A 17,937-nucleotide genomic window follows, 5' to 3' on the forward strand; every position below is an offset into this window, starting at 1 on the left:
CCTACATGTGAAAAGAACGTGCCAGCTGATGGGTGGATCTTTCCTCACATTTCTACTTCCCTTTTGGGAAAGGGCTGCAGCTCCGTCAGAAGAGCATCTGACTTGTGTGCAGAACGTCTCAGGTTCAATCTCCAGTTAAAGCTGGGAAATGGCCCTGCCTGATGGCCCTGGAGAGCCATCATTGTACAGCTGGACCAGTGGCCTGACAGAGTTTAAGGCAGCTGCCTATGGACCATTTCCCCAAAGGCCCAGAAGTCCGTATTAACTTGCTCCTCTAATTCTCCAGGCCAGAGGTTTTCAACCTTTTGGGGTCCACAGCTCACTGCATTCTTTCTGTGGCACCCCTGTGGGGATCAGGAGCCCAGTTGTGTCACCCCTTGCCTGCAGAGCTGGCAGCCTCTCGCCCTTTTCCGAACACCCTCCCTTGGGGTCCTCCTCTCCTCTCCCTTCTCTCCTTGGGAGTCCTCTGGGCAGCTGCTGCTGCTGCAACAAACAGCTGTGCAAGCCTTTGGGAGGCAGAGACTTGAGAGGGCATCAGAGGAGGGAGGGAAGGAAAGAGGGACAGAGGCCAGTGTTGCCTGCCGCACCCTTGACCATCAGTCAAGGCACCCCAGGGTGCCACAGCACACGGGTTGAAAACCACTGCTCCAGGCTCAAGTCCCTTCCTGAAGAAGTTTCTCTCTCTCTCTCTCTCTCTCTCTCTCTCTCTCTCTCTCTCTCTATCTCTATCTCTATCTCTCTCTCCACACACACACACACACACACACACACACACACACACACACACTCCATGCTTGTTTCCTCAGAAGTAAGTCCTACTGTGTTCAGTAGGGCTTCCTTGTAGGCAAGTGTGCTGCCACAGCTTCTATGTTGAGGTGGGGAACCATTTTTCCAGCCCGAGGGCCACATTTCCATCTGGGAAACCTTTTGAGGGCCACACGCCAGAGATAAACAGAGACGGAGCGGCAAATGTAAATTTTGCCTTTAGGAGTCATAGGGACAGAAGTCCCTTCGAAAGATGATTAAGTTGTTTATATATGTTACAACGGCAGCTAGGATTCTCTGTGCACAAAAATGGAAATGAGCAGAGATACCCACTCAAGAAGAACGGATAAGCGAGGCGATGGATTGCGCAGAATTGGCAAAGCTAACAGCTAAAATAAGAGAACCTAATGATGAAGGTTTTGTGGAAGAACGGAAACCCATTTCGGATTATTAAAGAAGTATTATTATATGATGAACGTGTGAGCAGGATTTGAACTATGAGCAACAGACGGGATCTAAGATTCCAGCAGTTTTGTTAAGGTTTAGGAGATAGTAGACAGGATGCAGCAGAGAGAGAGGAACAGAAACACCATGGAAAAGAGGGAGGGAAGTTGGGGCAGAGTTTTTATTGAAATGTATGTGTGAAATTCGTGGGGGGGGGGACACCCAAACTTTTACCCTCTTGCACCCCTGGTCTATTCTTGATCCAGGCAAGCAAGAGGCCTTATGAGAGTTCAAAGACACATTCCCAGCCGGGCAAAACAACAGTCAAGGAAGGGTGCCAGGCAGGGCCAATAAGGATGTAGCCAGGGAGAGTTCTGAGGGCCACATAGAGAGGGTTGGAGGGCCCCGTTTTGCCCCAAGTTTCCCACCTCTGCTCCATGAGGAGGAGCTTTTGTTGACTTCGGCCCCTCCACATGGAGGACTACGACTCCCATCACCAAGGGCTAATGGGAACTGGAGTCCAAAACATCCGGAGGGCACCAGGTTGGCTGACGCAGAGAAGACGGCAGTCTAATTTGAGAAAGCAGAGGAAGTCAAAGCCAGAGGGTGGGGAGAAGGGTGGTCCATCAGGGGGATGTTGAGGGCCCACATCCATGCAGCTGTGTGGAGGCGTTAGCTCTGGCAGCTATTCCCATCTCTCTCGGGAGTTTCATTTCAGCTTTCCCTTTGTCTGCGGCCGGCCTGTTCCGTGCAGGGGACTTTCTGATAATGTGGAACCAAAAAACAACCCCTTTCCCCCCCTAAAGCAGAACACAAGAGGCAGAACAGATTGAAGAGGACGAAGGAGAAGACGGTGGACAAACAGAAGAACTGAAGTGTCAAGTCGACTCTAGAGGAAAAGGTAAAATTAAAACAGGCAGCAACAGAGTTATATTTTATGCTTCTCAAGGGGCCTTTTTATCGTTGGAGACAAAAGTGGATGTTTCGTCTCTGCACACATGGGGGAAGTGAGTGCAGGCGGTAAACGAAAAGGCTGTCAAAGGCATTGTGTTGGGGGGGGGCCCTGAAAATGATGAGTGGTTGCTTAAACAGGGACTGTTAGGGGCCGTCCTCAAAGGGAAGTGAGTGTGGCCCTCCCAAATGGCCACTGCCAGGGAGGCTCTTGCAGGACTAGTCTTGCTAACTTGCCTGCAACCCCACAGCTCCACGGCCAAATCCTCAGTCCTTTGCAGCCCTGCTTCCTTCTTCCTAGAGAACCCAGGAGTCCGGCTTTCTACCTTAACCCTGTCCTCATACAGATTTCAGGAATCCGAAGACAGAACCCAATTCTGAAAAGACACAGGCTTGGCTTAATTTAAGCCTAGGCTTAGCCCCAGAAGAACACACACACACACACACACACACACACACACACACACACACACACAGTGTTCAGTGCCAGGGCTTAAGTCCTGGAACAAAATGAATGTTTCTGAGCATGTGTTGAGTGCTTTTTACTCCCTGCTGAATAATAATAATAATAATAATAATAATAATAATAATAATAATAATAATTTATTTATTCCCCGCCCATCTGGCTGGGTTTCCCCAGCCACTCAAGGCAGCTTCCAACTGAACATTAAAAACAATACAGCATTAGACATTAAAAACTTCCCTAAAGAGGGCTGCCTTCAGTTGTCTTTTAAAAGTAAAATAGTTGTTTATTGCCTTGACATCTGCTGGGAGGGCGTTCCACAGAGCAGGCGCCACTACCAAGAAGGCCCTCTGCCTGGTTCCCTGTAACCTCACTTCTCGCAATGAGGGGACCGCCAGAAGGCCCTCCGTGCTGGACCTCAGCGTCCGGGCAGAATGATGGGGTTGGAGACGCTCCTTCAGGTATACAGGACCGAGGTCGTTTAGGGCTTTAAAGGTCAGCACCAACACTTTGAATTGTGCTCGGAAATGTACTGGGAGCCAATGCAAATCTCTCAGGACCGGTGTTATGTGGTCCCGGCAGCCACTCCCAGTCACCAGTCTAGCTGCCGCATTCTGGATTAATTGCAGTTTCCGGGTCACCTTCAAAGGTAGCCCCATGTAGAGCACATTGCAATAGTCCAAGCGGGAAATAACCAGAGCATGCACCACTGGTGAGACAGTCCGCGCGGGCAGGCAGGGTCTGCAGCTAGACTCCTGGCAGCCTGCACTAGGATGAGAAGGGAAGAGCTGGAGTGTTTGTTGCAGATGATGATTTTTCATAAGACCCTGGAGTTTTCTGGGTCTTGTTTTATAGGGTAAAACCCAAGAAATATTTGGAACCAGGTTTACTGGATAAGGGTCTTTGTGTCTTATATAACATAATAGAATTGTTAAAAGTATGTGTCTGAACCCACATGCGTGTACATCACTCACATGTATTCATACACACACTTTTAAAGAGGTTTGCGATATTTTGTTGTAATTATAATGTGCATCTGTTTTTTGAATATGTGCGTCACCCTTAACCGTACGCCCACAAGAAATTCTTATACAAAGGAATAAAGAAAGCTTGTTTTATTCTATGAAATGAAAGCAACAGAATAACAGCAAAGTTACAATTTAAGCAGGCAGCAAATCCCACAACACAAACCTTGAACTAAAGAGGGGGAGAATGCCTACATAGTCTCAAAAGCCTACAGAAATGAGCATGAAAAAATTGTCCCAGAACTCACACTTCTTAATAAAAGTTAAGAAATGCCACTGACTACAAATATTAGGGTTCCTTACAGCCTTTTCTTCATGGAGAAAGGAAAGGGCCCTTCAGATGAGCATTTCTATCGCCTTTTCCTTGCAATTCCTGCTCAGCTTCATCTCTCCCATCTTGCAAATTAATTGTGTTAAAGAAAACCACCTGGTGGGTGTTGGCTAAACAAACTGGGGCGGGCATCCCTTGTTTGCTTGCTGCCTTCAAACCATCTCACCTTTATCTTGATGGCCCCATTCAGGTGGTGAATAGACTACACTGGCAACTAAATTTGCACGTGCTCACCTTTAGGCAAGGTGTGAGGAACACAATATGTTTCCTGAATGCCTTCGGGACATGGTTTGAGACCAGGCTGGTACCAGGGTTGCAAAAGTTCATGATGGAGGGTCTCCTGTCATTTTAGAGTTATGTCAGTTTTCTTGCCTGTGCCATGATCTACATCACAGAATAAGTTCAGATTGACACACGATCCTATGTTTGAAGTGCTTTGAATAATATTTGGAGGATATCTGGCTGGTGTAGAAACGGGGCAGAGTCCAAAGAAAGGTAAAACAGAGATTTAACACATAGATTATGATTAATAACAGTAAGGTAATAGCAGCCCAACCTGCAAGTGAGATGCAGGGTCAATCTTGTTGGGAATCCTTCATTTTAAAGTGATGCCTCGATAATAATTTATCATCTAAAAGCCATAGAGCAGGTGTGGGAAACGTTTGGCCTTCCAGATGTTGCTGAACTACAACTCCCACCACCCCTTCCCATTAGCCAGGTTTGCTGAGGTTGCAGGAGCTGTAGTTCACCACATATTGGTGGACCAATGGCTCCACACACCTGTCACAGAACAGTAGTACAGGTACTTAAAAGGACCGGGGCACTAAATAGTCTAAAGAAATTTCAGTAGTAAAGGGTGGGAGTGGATGATCCTGGAAAGAAGCTGGACCAAATTCTGTAGACCCACCACCCCAATGTGCCTGAAAAAATACCTGCCACCTCCCCACCCCACCCCCTGTGCCTCTCATAGGTGTGGTACAGGCACAAACCCAAGAGCTTAGGCCTTTCCTAGCATAAAGATGCTGTAATGGGGGAAACGTCATTTGATGAATTTCTGTACAGTGGTACCTCAGGTTACATATGCTTCAGGTTACATACGCTTCAGGTTACAGACTCCGCTAACCCAGAAATAGTGCTTCAGGTTAAGAACTTTGCTTCAGGATGAGAATAGAAATTGAGCTCTGGCAGTGCGGCGGCAGCAGGAGGCCCCATTAGCTAAAGTGGTGCTTCAGGTTAAGAACAGTTTCAGGTTAAGAACGGACCTCTCGAACGAATTAAGTAGTTAACCTGAGGTACCACTGTATTATGTATTTGTTAAATGCACAAAGGCCCTAAAAACCAGTTTTTAAAAATGTACATGAAAAAAAAGAAGAAGCAGTGCCCTTCATTCAAAACAAAACAAAAAAGCCTATTTGTTATGTACTAAAGTTCTCACCCTGGGCCAGCAGGGGGATAGTGTAGATAGTTTTCACTCAGGTCCACGTCAGTTATTTTAGGCAGGAAACCTTGGGTTGTTGTTGCTACAATGTTGATAGCCGGCTGCCTATAAAAGCAGGCCGGCTGAGCTGTTTGCAGTTCAGTTCTGTCCAGCTTCAATAAAGAGCTTCTCTGGAGAAATCACTGTGTCATCTGCTATGTTCGCCCACAACTTAACACTATTGGCCATTCTTAACTCTCCCAGGCCTCTGAAGACCACAGAGCAACCAACTTTTGCACAATCATGTTTAGAAAGGAAACTCATTTTCCTCTCATCTCTTCCCTTCTCTCAGCAGATGGCTGCTGTGGTCGCCGGTCTGGCTCGGCTCCTACAGCCAGCCATGATGTTCCCTGGAGGTGAGCCTGGCTGCCGAGGCCTGGCCCCCTGGTATCTCCTTCTGGGGCTACGGCTGGTGGCCCTTTTCATCGCCGACGGGCCCTGGTCCTCTCCCAACCCCGACCTGGTCTGCAACTGGACCTCGGTGGAGGCGGACAGTCGGCCTTTCTGCAGCGCACTGTGCTTCAACCGCCACTTTCCTGCTCCCGTCTCCTCGGCATGGGGTTTTGCCTTTTTGGCTGCCCTGCTCCCAGTGGGGCTAATGGGGCTCATAAGGACTGGATCCAAGCACCGGAGAAAGGCGGCAAAGGAAGGAGACGAGGAGCTCACTGACATCACTAGTGTGAGCCACGACATGGCCGCCGGATCCAGCATGGCTCCCGGAACGATTCCTTTGCCCAAAATGGTTCCGTTGGAATCCAAGATGTCCCCCCGTTGTACCTGGCCCTCAGCGGCCTTCGTTTTCTGCGTGTTTCTCCTCCTGGCCACGGAGCTGGGCTTCTTCTGGGTTGTGATATTTCTGCAGATCCCATCAGTGCTTCGCACAACCTTCTTATGCCTTCCAGGAGCACACTCCTGCCCTGAGGCCCTCGAATGTGCCCTGGCAGGCCAAGCCGACAAGCACATGGCACTGTGGACGTTGGCTTTCACAGCTATTGTCAACATGGCGGCTTGCCTGGCCTACCTTCTCCTGACTTTAGGGAGGGCTTCCCGATGCCACAGAGGAAAATAACGGAGCCAAAGAAGAGAGCAGGGCCAGCCCACCCATGAGGCAAGGTGAGGTGACCGCCTCACACAGCAGGATCCACATGTTCCTGAGGTAGATCTTCACTCATTTTTCCCTGGTGGGGATGGGAGCACCATTTTATGGTTTGCTTTGGGTGGCAAAATTTATTGAGCTGGCCCTGGAGAAGAGAATGCAAGAAAGTGGACTGTGAAGGAGACCAATGACATATTCCAGAACTGCCCATCCACATGGATTATTAACAGGTCGGGGAACTTTTATCAGCATTTTAGTCTGAATTTCTACCAGTAAACATACATTTGTATGCAGTTTTGACTTATGCACATGTTTTTGCAAGGTCATCATGCATACAGTATTTGCATGCCATTTTTACTAACATGTTTGTTTTTGTAATGCATTTTGGTAACCATTTGTTTACTACATCCTAAAATATGGACGGTGTGAATTTCAAAGGTTGGCTGTCTTTCACTTCTCATGTTGTTAGGGAAAGCGTGCATTTCATAGGCTTGCCTTTAAATCTGAATATAATTCCCCCCCCCCATCCTTAGTGGTGGACAGCAACCAGGAGAGCTTTAAAAGAGAGGCTTAAGACAAATGCCTGCGGGGTAAAGCTATCAGCATCTTACAGCTACAATGACTATGTTCTCCTTCCAGCCTCCATGGCAGGGATGTCTCTGAATGCCAGTTGCTGCGAATCGCAAGTGAGGAGAGTTGCTCTTGACTTGCACGCAGGTCCTGCTTTCAGGCTTCTGACAGATGTCTAGTCGGCTGCTGTAAGCAAATTATGCTAGTCTAGACGGGTCGCTGGCCTGAGCCAGCAGGCTCTTCCTATTTTATTATCTCTCTGTTACCCTCCTAGTTGCAATAAGTTTGCTTCTTTTCTGAAGTTGATTTGTTGCATCGAGGTGACAAAACCCTTTCATCTGTGGGGTTTGCAGCCAAATCACTAGCACAGGGCTAGTACACAGAGAGTTCTTAAATTTCCTAGAGAGGACCCTCTGTGTGGCCTCTTCCCCAGCCTCCTCTGGGTGGGAATTCTGTAACAAAGGAGATAATCCTTTATACAGTGGTACCTTGGGTTAAGAACTTAATTTGTTCTGGAGGTCCGTTCTTAACCTGAAACTGTTCTTAACCTGAAGCACCACTTTAGCTAATGGGGCCTCCTGCTGCCGCTGCACGATTTCTGTTCTCATCCTGAAGCAAAGTTCTTAACCTGAGGTACTATTTCTGGGTTAGCGGAGTCTGTAACCTGAAGCGTCTGTAACCTGAGGTACCACTATATTTCCGTCTGCCTCTGAGGAGGCTCTCTGCCGTCATGCTTCCAAACTGATCACATGTATGTCTGGGGTCTCCCCAGACACACACGGCCCATTTTGAAGTCAACTGCTGTATTTCGTACCTGATAATTTTTCTTAGCTGTATCATATTTGCTGCTTGCATTGACATGTCAGTAAACCATTTTTGTTTATCTTTCTGAAACGTGTGGTTCGTTCTCTGCAACGGGGATGAAGAGGGGGAGGTCAGCCGACCACAAATAAAAGGGATAAAAAGGTGTAATTGCTTTATTCCTAAGATTTAGTAAGCTGCAAAACGTTTTAAGTGTTTTACCCTGCTAAAAAGGCTTCGCAGCCCTCTTACTTTTCGTCTTTCTCCCGCACACACGGGATAGGAGGCTTAAATTTTTATCTGCAGATTTAATCCTCCATCTCCGACATAATCCACTTTAACTGCACAAACCAACATTTCATAGAAAGCACTTTAATCCTTCCTGTCAAACACCAGCAGTCTGGAGCTGTCTTGAGTGCTCTCTTCCTCAGAGGAAAGTTCTTTAAGGGTCTTACCTGCTCCAGACCTGATGGCATCACTCCTGCCAGCTTCATGGCCTTGTTTTCCATTCCTTGGTAGTGCCAGAATGTGACATGACCTGGGAAACTGGCTTTGTCTGAGGACCAGAGTCAGTGCTCCCTGCACACATGGCATAATTCAGTAGGCCACTGTGAGAACAGGATGCTGGTCTAGACGGCCTGTTTTTATATTTTAAAAGAGAGGAATTACAATGCCCCCCTCAGTCTTAATTAATTGTGAACCTTGGATGCCTTTGCAGGCATCCAGGAGGAAGATAAAGTGATGAGGGGTTATGCACACAACAGCAGCTGTAGGAACAGCGGAGCCTGGTGCATTAAGGGGTTGTTATAAAAATCTAAGGTCTCAAATATATAAATTAAATTTAAAAATTGTCCAGTAGCACCTTAGAGACCAACTAAGTTTGTTCTGGGTATAAGCTTTAGTGTGCATGCACACTTCTTCAGATACACTGAAACAGAAGTCACCAGACCCTTATATATAGTGGGAGGGTGGGGTTTTTCTCAGAAGGTAGTGGGAGATGAGTGAGTGACTCGATGGGTATGGTAAACCTGTTGACGACTGTTGAAGAAGTGTGCATGCACATGAAAGCTTATACCCAGAACAAACTTAGTATCTAAGGTGCTGTAGTGGTTGGGAGTTACTCGTGCGTAATCCTGCCCCGTTTGAGCATTGGATTGCCTGGTTAAACCCTCCGGACTGCACAGCCCATCTCAGCGTGGCTGCCCTTAGTCACTCGTAGAATCTGTCTGTGGGCGTTTCTTAAAGCGCTGCCAACATAAGAGCTGTTTGACGCCCAATCGTCTCCGCCTCTCACTGCGCGGGAGTTTCCTGCGCAGGGTGGGCGTGGGCAGCGGGGTGCTTGGGCTCTCCTCACTAACTTCCAATGAAGAGTCCTGGAGCCCCTGCACCTCGCTGTCCCGTTGCTCTCCTGGATCCCTGGTGTTACACTCATTCTCTTCCCCTTCTTCCCAGCTGAGTCTCCCCCTAGCGCTGGGACCTTCTCCTGCAGACCCTCTCCTTCTCCCGTGCCTCTGATGTCAGTTCCCTGACAGGTGCTACTGGACAAATTTTTATTTTTTTATTTATTTCGACTGCGTCAGACCAACAAGGCTACCTACCTGAATATAAATTAAATGTTCATAAATTTACAAGGTAAAACACATGCATATGTATATAAACCACGTGTCTGAAATAGTACAGGAGTGCAATCCTGAAACCGTTTTGAGTCTCCCAAATTGACCTCAAATGTTTCTCTGCAAGGAGGAAGGAAATGGGAAAGCCTCTCATTGTCTTTTGCTCACCTGTCTTTAGGGCATCTTTGTGTATGAATAGGATGAGCCTGTGACCTGGATTCAGGAATTAAGAGTATTTACCATCACAAAAGAATGGCCGGGCTGCCCAAGTAAAGCAATCACTGGCCATTGTCAGGTATCCTGGCAGACAGGATTTCTGTTGTAGACGGCCCCCCTGTGATGTATTTCTGCTATACCCCGCCTCCTTCTGTGATGTATGTATGAAGTTTTTGGGGGTAGTCTTGAGCTACAGGGTGGGCAATATAAGTTTATATAAGGTCTTGCGCACCATTGTTCTGGGTTCCTCCTCCCTCCTGCGTGGGGTGAGTGAAAACCCTGTTGCAACAGCAGTAATAAAAATCAGGTTTAATAGCCGCTTTGCTCTGACTTGATCGTGGTTGATAGTTTCCTTCCTCTGACTGATAGGTAACCTTTTAGATTCTTAACATGGGTTTCCCGGTAAGCCTCCTGCAGGCAGAGAAACAGGTTTACTGAATACCGTTTTCAGGGTGAATCGGGTGTTGCCCAGCAACCCCAGCCAGCTTCCCCCTGCCTGTCTTCTTACTTACAAGCAGTCCATTAGGCTGGTATTGCTACAATCTGAGACTGTGCCTACATGTCTACCTTTGCTCCTCCCGCTTCATGCCTCTCTTGGTCCTAGGAGACCAGAAGGGAGGGCAGCTTGCTGCAGCAGGAGAGGGAGACCCTTATGACTCTACACCAGCCTGACTCATCTTTGCCTCTGGGCCTCCCTCCTCTTCTGCTTCAGCTTCTGGGCTGTGCTCTGCCCTAGACTCTCCCAGCTCACTAAGCCCTGTTACCGCTTCAGCTTCTGGCACCTCCTCCCCCCAGTCTGCTCCCTCTGACCAATCATGGTTGCCGCCCCACCACCACTCCCTGAGCTCTGAGCCTTCTTCCCTTGGGGGGTCCCCAGCCAGTTCCTCCCACCATTCCTCTGCATCCAACCAGTCCCCAACACTGCATATATCTGTATCTGCAAAAGCCTACAAGCTGTATGTATCTATATCCACACTGGTTTGTTGAGCCTTATCTTCTGCAACAGTGAACTCACGGAACCTTTCTCTGTTTCTGTGTGATGACTGGCACTGGGAGAAACTATCACTGTGTGGGTACAGTGGTACCTCGCAAGACGAATGCCTCGCAAGACAAAAAACTCGCTAGACGAAAGGTTTTTCCGTTTTTGATTTGCCTCGCAAGACGAATTTCCCTATGGGCTTGCTTCGCAAGACGAAAACGTCTCGCGACTTTGTTTTCTTTGTCTAAAAACAAAGACATGTTTTGTTTATAAAGTTAATTTATTTCCCCTTCAATTTTTGAACTGCTCTTTACAGTATGTGTGACTTTAAAGAGCAGTTAATAAACTGTTGTTGTACCAAATTTGGCTTTGTTTGGACTTTTTTTGACCATAGGAACGCATTAATTGATTTTCAGTGCATTCCTATGGGATTTCGTGCTTCGCAAGACGAAAAATTCGCTAGACGACAAAAATTGCGGAACGAATTAATTTCATCTTGCGGGGCACCACTGTATCTCCCCTGAGATTTTCAGCAGGTACTGCCTATCAGTTTCCTCTTCCTTCATCACAGACCTCGGCAGGGAAGAGGAAACATTTAGGGAATCTTCGGAAAAGCAAAACTCTGGCCTCAATCTGTGCATACAGTTAGGCACCTTACACCTCTTCTTCAGGGCTGAGAGAGCTATCAAAGCATCACCGCAACGCAGTCTCCCAGGAGCGCTGCCTATCTTTTTTCTTTTTTGCTATCCATGGTCACAGTTGCTTCATATCATGCATATTATATCTTCAATCAAACCTAACGAAAGCTTGCCGAAACACATCCTGATGTAGACAAGGTCCCCCCCCCCCTCCCAGCTCCTTTTGAAAACAAGTTATATCTCATAAGATGATCAGATAGATACAGGGCTGGGCAGCCTTTCCACCTGCAAGGCTTGGTAAGAAGTCTGACAGCGGCACGTAGAGAGGCAATAAATGCAAAATCCTGCAATACCAGGTCGATGCATGGAGTTGATGGAGCAAGCCCCTATTCCATCTCTTGCGCAGGGGCCATGCTAATCTTCTCTGTATCGTTCCAATTTTAGTATATGTGCTGCCAAAATTTAAAGACTATCTACAGAAATATTGTAAAATTAATGAATGTTAGAATGATGTTGGATTGAGGTTGTGGTTTCTAGCTGTAAAGGTTAAAAGAATATGGAAAAAAATGGATTTTTCTAAATAGATTAAAATTTAAGGTTATTAGAAATATACATTCAGATTAATGACTAGGGTGTAAGAAGGAGGGAAGGAAATTGCTGAATGAAATAAATTTGAATTGGAATACAAAAAAGGGAGGCATGAGGAGGTCCGGGAAATAAGTTAATGAAAGACAAGTGACAAAAAGTTGGAATTGTTTTTAACTGTTTTTTATTTTTTTATTTTTTATTTTTCATTTTGTAATAATATGAAAATTTCAATAAATATTTATAATAAATAAATAAATAAATAAATGCAAAATCCTTTCAAGGTGCTGTCACCTTCACCATCATCATCTTCATCATCATCGGTCTTTGCCAGCCGGGGCCGGCCCATGCTGTTTTGCTTCCTGCTGCAGACACAGCATTAAAAAACCAGTTTTTCCAGCTATGGCAACAAGATGATGGTGGTGGCTTTTCCTACTGTGGTAATGCCCAGGTGGGGCTGCCTCAGTTGCCACCTCACAGAGCAACGTTGTATGTGGCCTTCCTCGCATTGTGGGGCGAGATTTAAGATGGCAAATGCTCTTTGGGACTGGTCAGCCTATGAGCCAACCTCGTAGATTTCTCAAAGATTTGTAGCATTGGAAGGAACCCTAGTTCAGCTCTCTGCAATGCCCACAGCCGTCCCTGGGTGGACTCGAACCACCAACCTTCTGGTTCACAGCCAAACACACTGACGCATTGTGCCACTGGAGCAGCTGTGCCCGGTATATGGGGCACAAGGGGCTTCAGCCCCCTCAATATTTTGAGGCCGGGAACGCAGCTCGCACCCACAATATTGAAGGGGCTGCCATCCCCTGCCGCCCTGGGGCAAACGCCGGCGTGCCAGACGGGAGGCTTGGGAGGGGGGCGCTTCTCACCCTCCACGCCACCTGCTGCGATCGCCAGAGCATCCCAGCAGGTGTGGCCCACCACAGGGCCTCGTGTGTGTGATGTCATGCATGCGCAACAGCCCCCCTAATGTGGGGCCCACGTTGACACGCCTGTGCTGCAGGCCTATTCCAGCTTTGTCCCCATGCGCTCCCCGGATGAGTTCTACAAGAGGCAACACTGAGACTTCGGAGGATGAAGCTGGCAGCCACTACCCCCACCCCCTGGACTGGCTGTGAGCAAGAAAGCAGGCCGGGAGGGGCAGCAAAGGCTTGTGGGGCATTTCCCCGTTTGCGCCAGATTCCACTGCTTTGGCATGTGCCATCAAACCCCAAGTGGTTTTTGCCACTATGGCGAAGGAGCAGAAGTGCTCCTAGGGACTGGCGGCTGGCAACTCTTGCCTTGGGTTGCCTCCCTACCGCCTGCGATGATTGTTTATTCGATTTTTGGCACTGCCGTAAATGCACAGACATCTTAAGAAGCAAAAAAGTGTCTCTCGTGTGCCTTTATTTGGAGCGGTGCCTGGTAGCCATTGGGATTGGTAGGGCAGAGGGCAGGGAGGTCAACAGTAGGTGGCGCTAAAGCCAAGTGCAGGCAGAGGTCAACTACTTCTCATGTCATCCCTAGCTAACAGGACCAGTGGTCAGGGATGATAGGAATTGTAGCCCCAAATATCTGGAGGGCCGGAGTTTGCCTATGCCTGCTTTGGAGTGAATGGGTGGTATTCCTCTAGGGCAGTGTTTCCCAACCACTGTTCCGCGGCACACTAGTGTGCCGCGAGATGTTGCCTGGTGTGCCGCGAGATGTTGCCTGGAGGGAGGTGGGCGAGTCGGGCGGCGAGAGGCGGGGCGGCGGTGGTGAGGAGAGGCCGCCCAGCGCGGGGCTCTCGCCGTCTGCCTGCCTGGCTGCCTGCGAGCTCGGCGGGCAGCGCCTCCGTCCGCAGCACCCGCCTCGCGGCTCTCATTCCCTGCCCCTGCCAAAGCTCACCCAGCCAAGCCACGCTCTCCTTCCTGCCTCGCTTTGCTGCCTCCTCCCCCCCCACCCCCAAAGCTTGGAGGTTCCCCGGCAAGGGGGAGGGGAAAAAATTGAAACTTACACTTTCGTGCGTCCCTCCCGGCGTGACGCTGCGCGCTGACGTCACGGGGCTGTAATGGTGGTGTGCCTCGAGATTTTTTTCATCAAACAAGTGTGCCTTTGCCCAAAAAAGGTTGGGAAACATTGCTCTAGGGCCCCAGATTTGGCTGCAGAATCTCTGTTGCCTGATCCTGGCAATAAACTGTGATGGCAATAAAAAGCAACAGCATTCTCATTTTAGGCATTGTAGATAAGACCTCATTAAAGGCACTTATTTATGCAACAGGGTGTAATGTACATGGCTTTCCAGTAAATATTTCCTCAGTGCTTTCATTACATGCAAATTTCCAGAAGTAGTTGTGTCTGGCAAGGAGACGTTTCTGTGCTTTCCTCCACACCCCCTGCTTTAACAATCCTATTTCCTTTAATAGTTCTCGCATCCTCCTGGACGCTTGAATTATTATGCATTATTGAACTGAATCATTAGGCTATTATGAACACTCATGTGTCCATGAATTATGATGTCTAAACAACCCTAGATCAAAAACAGAGCTGCAGTTCAAAAGACATGGCACAAAAAGAAAAAGCGATGGGAAGGGAAGAGGAAAACGAGCTGTCAGGCTTCATGTGTTTAAAAGCTGCATAGTTCTTATAATGGCCAGAGTTAACAGAAACAGTTGAGGGAGGGAAGGAGCAAAACAGCAGCTGGTCTCTCAGCTGAGCTGATTTAGGGGAGTCCTGCCACCACACTTCTCTCTTCTTTTCTGCAGCCTGATGGAATAGCAGCAGCTAGCTCGACAGGCCCAATTTCCTACATTTTCTAATGTTCTGCATTTATTTATTTTTATTTTTTGTCTTAAAAGAACGCACACAAACAATCCCAGAACTTTTACATTACCAGCTGATTCTAATTAGCCGGCAAAGTCAATCTGTCAGTCAGATTCTATCACTTAGGTGACTAATTAAAAATAACAAAAAATGCCAAGACTGTTTGTTATTCTGAAACATGATAAATTGCTTACTGAGAACACAATTAAAATTGCATCCCTAATGACTGGATGGCAAAGAAAACATTAAGTAACAACAGCTCCTTTCCATCAGCATTGGTTGATCATTTCACAGTCCAGAGGACCTTGGTGATTGTTCCTTTTTAAAACTGTCGTCTGGCCGAGGGTTCCTGTGATCCGTACGCTGGAAACAATGTTTTTAAAAGCTGGCTTCACCTTCCACCCATGTTGTTTGCACCCCGTCAGGTGCTCCCTCTGAACGCAGCTCTGGGGCTGGGGCAGGTGTCCTGGGATGTGCTGAAAGGGCAGGTTTCGAACCCAGCGCATGAGCTGACAAAGCCTGGAGTAGCTTCTTTTCCTGGTTTCACTGCTGTTGTTATTCCTGCCCAAATGGCTAGCGTGTGTTACTTACCCACGGAACTGGGTACCTCCAGGATCTCAAACAGGGATACCCTCTTGAAGATGGGCCCTCTTCCAGCAACACCTTTAAGTGAAGCTCTTTCCCAGTCTCCCTCCTCATCGGAATCATTTTAAAGACGCTTTATTGCTCTGTGGTTCATCTCCCTGGGCTCCTTCGGGAGGAAGGGTGTGATGTAATGAATTCAAAATTGTAATCATAGCCAGGGTAATTAATAAGAGGAAGATACAGAGGTCATATTGAGAAGCATGACGGGGAGAATTCAAGGAAGGACTTACACGAGTACTTGACATGAGCACATTAAAAAATTCCTCCATTCAAATGTGCAACATCAAGAAGAGGAAGGGCTGGCCGGGATCAGCTAAACCAGTTTGTTGCTCTTTCTTTCGGTAAGAGCTGCCAAGGGAGTTCTTTTGCCCAGCACCCTTGGGAGATGACTGGATCTGCCTTCACCTTGTGCCCTAGGCACCAGCTCCTAGGGACCAGGTCTCTTCCACCACCACCACCATCCCAGTTGATGGGCATTGCCTTCAAATGGTGCCTTGTGGTTGATGATGCAGGGTGAGGCTTACCCAAAATTTTATTCCAGTTGGCACCCCTGCCTTGGGATGAGTTGAGTTCATGGTTGTCCTAGCAGAACCTCGCTTCGTCTGCCTCTGAGCTGCAGACCACTGCTGGAAGACGCTGTCCAAGCTCTCTGCCAGAGACAAGGTTTCCCCAGCCTTCCCAATCTCTGGAAATGCCCAAGGGACAGCAAGTATTTGCATCAGCGCTGAGCTATGGGTCCCTCCCCGTGGACTGAGAATGGCTAGAGGGATTCAAAGCAGCAATGTCCTCTGATGTTCTGAATTCCCAGACCAGTCTTGGCTCTTCATCCTCCTGGGCAGGTGGGAAGGGAGAGCCTTCCTATGGTCCACTCCAGCTCTCCAGCTCTCCAACAGTCCTCTGACGAAAATAGCGACATCCTCTTCCCCATCAGGAAACCTCTCCTGTGTTGGATCTCCTGTACACATAGACACCATATACGCATTGACGCCTGTCGCCTCGAGCCTATTGCAACCTCTCTGCCAGGATTGTTGTAAATAAAAATTGTGGAAGGGAAGGGTATAACACCTTCCGCAGATCAATGGAATGAAATACAATTGTAGTTGTAAGCTGCCTTGAGCCCCCGTGAGGGAAAAAGATGGAATAATAATATTAATAATAGAGGAAACTGTGGGAATGATCAGAACAGGGAGGAAATCCTATTGAACTCGGTGGGACTTAGTTCTGAATCAAAATGCTTCAGTTTGCAGTGTAAGGCTGCCCAATCTTGACCCAGTTCCCTGGGAGTCAGTTCCATTGAATAAAGGGGGCCTACATCTGAGTAGGGGGATGCGGGTGGCGCTGTGGGTTAAACCAAGAGTCTAGGACTTGCCGATCAGAAGGTCGGCGGTTTGAATCCCCACGACGGGGTGAGCTCCCGTTGCTCAGTCCCTGCTCCTGCCAACCTAACAGTTCGAAAGCACATCAAAGTGCAAGTAGATAAATAGGTACCGCTCTGGCAGGAAGGTAAACAGCATTTCCGTGCGCTGCTCTGGTTTGCCAGAAGCGGCTTAGTCATGCTGGCCACATGACCTGGAAGCTGTATGCCGGCTCCCTCAGCCAATAAAGCGAGATGAGTGCTGCAACCCCAGAGTCGGCCACGACTGGACCTAATGGTCAGGGGTCCCTTTACCTTTACATCTGAGTAGACAGTGTCAGGCTCCATTTACAATACCATGGTTGTTTAACGTAATCCATTCCGGAAGACTGTTCGACTTTCAAAATGTTTGACAACCGAGGCACAGCTTCCGATTGGTTGCAAGAGCTTCTTGCACTCAAGCGGAAGCCATGTTGGACACTGGGGTTCCAAAATATGATAGGAAACTGGAGCATTTACTTTTGGCAGCCGAAACGTTTGAGTAACCGAGATTTGCCTGTAAAGGAATCAACACTCCCTGTGTTTCCTAAGAAATGGCTGGCTGTGGAAACATTGCAATGAAAGGACTGAAAGTGGACTGGTCGCTTTTTCCTTCAACATTACAGGAATGGCTTTGTATGCCAACTTCACCATTTCCTTCATTTGTTGCAGGGATTTTATTTGCAGCATAAACCATACTCCATTTTTTGCACCCACACACACCACTTTTAATTGCTCTCTGAGATGCAGAAGGAAAAGGATGAGAGGGACATTCAGGGATCAAGTCCGAAACTCGGGTGGCTTCCGGGACTGTCCCTAGAAAATTTGGACACCATGAGGGATCCATCACCCCTCTTGACATGGGAGCAGCAGCAGCAGCAGCAGCCCGGTCTCATGACTCCATCTTTGCTCTCCTGCATCTTTCCAAAAGGGTGACCGGGAAAGCAGCTGACGTCATTCCTTCATTTATTGCACTCCAAGAAACATATTGACCTTGGGTCACCCACTCCAAGCTCTTCTTCCCCTGCTTTAGATAAGAGGAGTGTGACCTTTCCGGGTGGTTGTTGTCCAAATGCCCATTGGTTCATGGGCCAAGGCAAATGCCTCCTCTGTTTGGACAACCGCAACACCTCCTTGTGTTGCACAAGGAGCCATCGG

General features: G+C 48.0%; 1 long non-coding RNA gene across 1 annotated transcript; it reads left to right on the forward strand.

The window, feature by feature from the left end:
* Window positions 1-1,819: 1,819 nt before the first annotated feature.
* LOC310690423 lies at window positions 1,820-10,161 on the forward strand. Its single transcript, XR_014518075.1, has 3 exons — window positions 1,820-2,110; window positions 5,749-9,021; window positions 9,456-10,161. It is a non-coding gene; the product is annotated as an uncharacterized lncRNA (long non-coding RNA).
* Window positions 10,162-17,937: the final 7,776 nt, after the last annotated feature.

The sequence above is a fragment of the Podarcis liolepis genome (assembly GCF_965112155.1).
Source record: "Podarcis liolepis genome assembly, chromosome: 13".
NCBI classification, from domain to species: domain Eukaryota; kingdom Metazoa; phylum Chordata; class Lepidosauria; order Squamata; family Lacertidae; genus Podarcis; species Podarcis liolepis.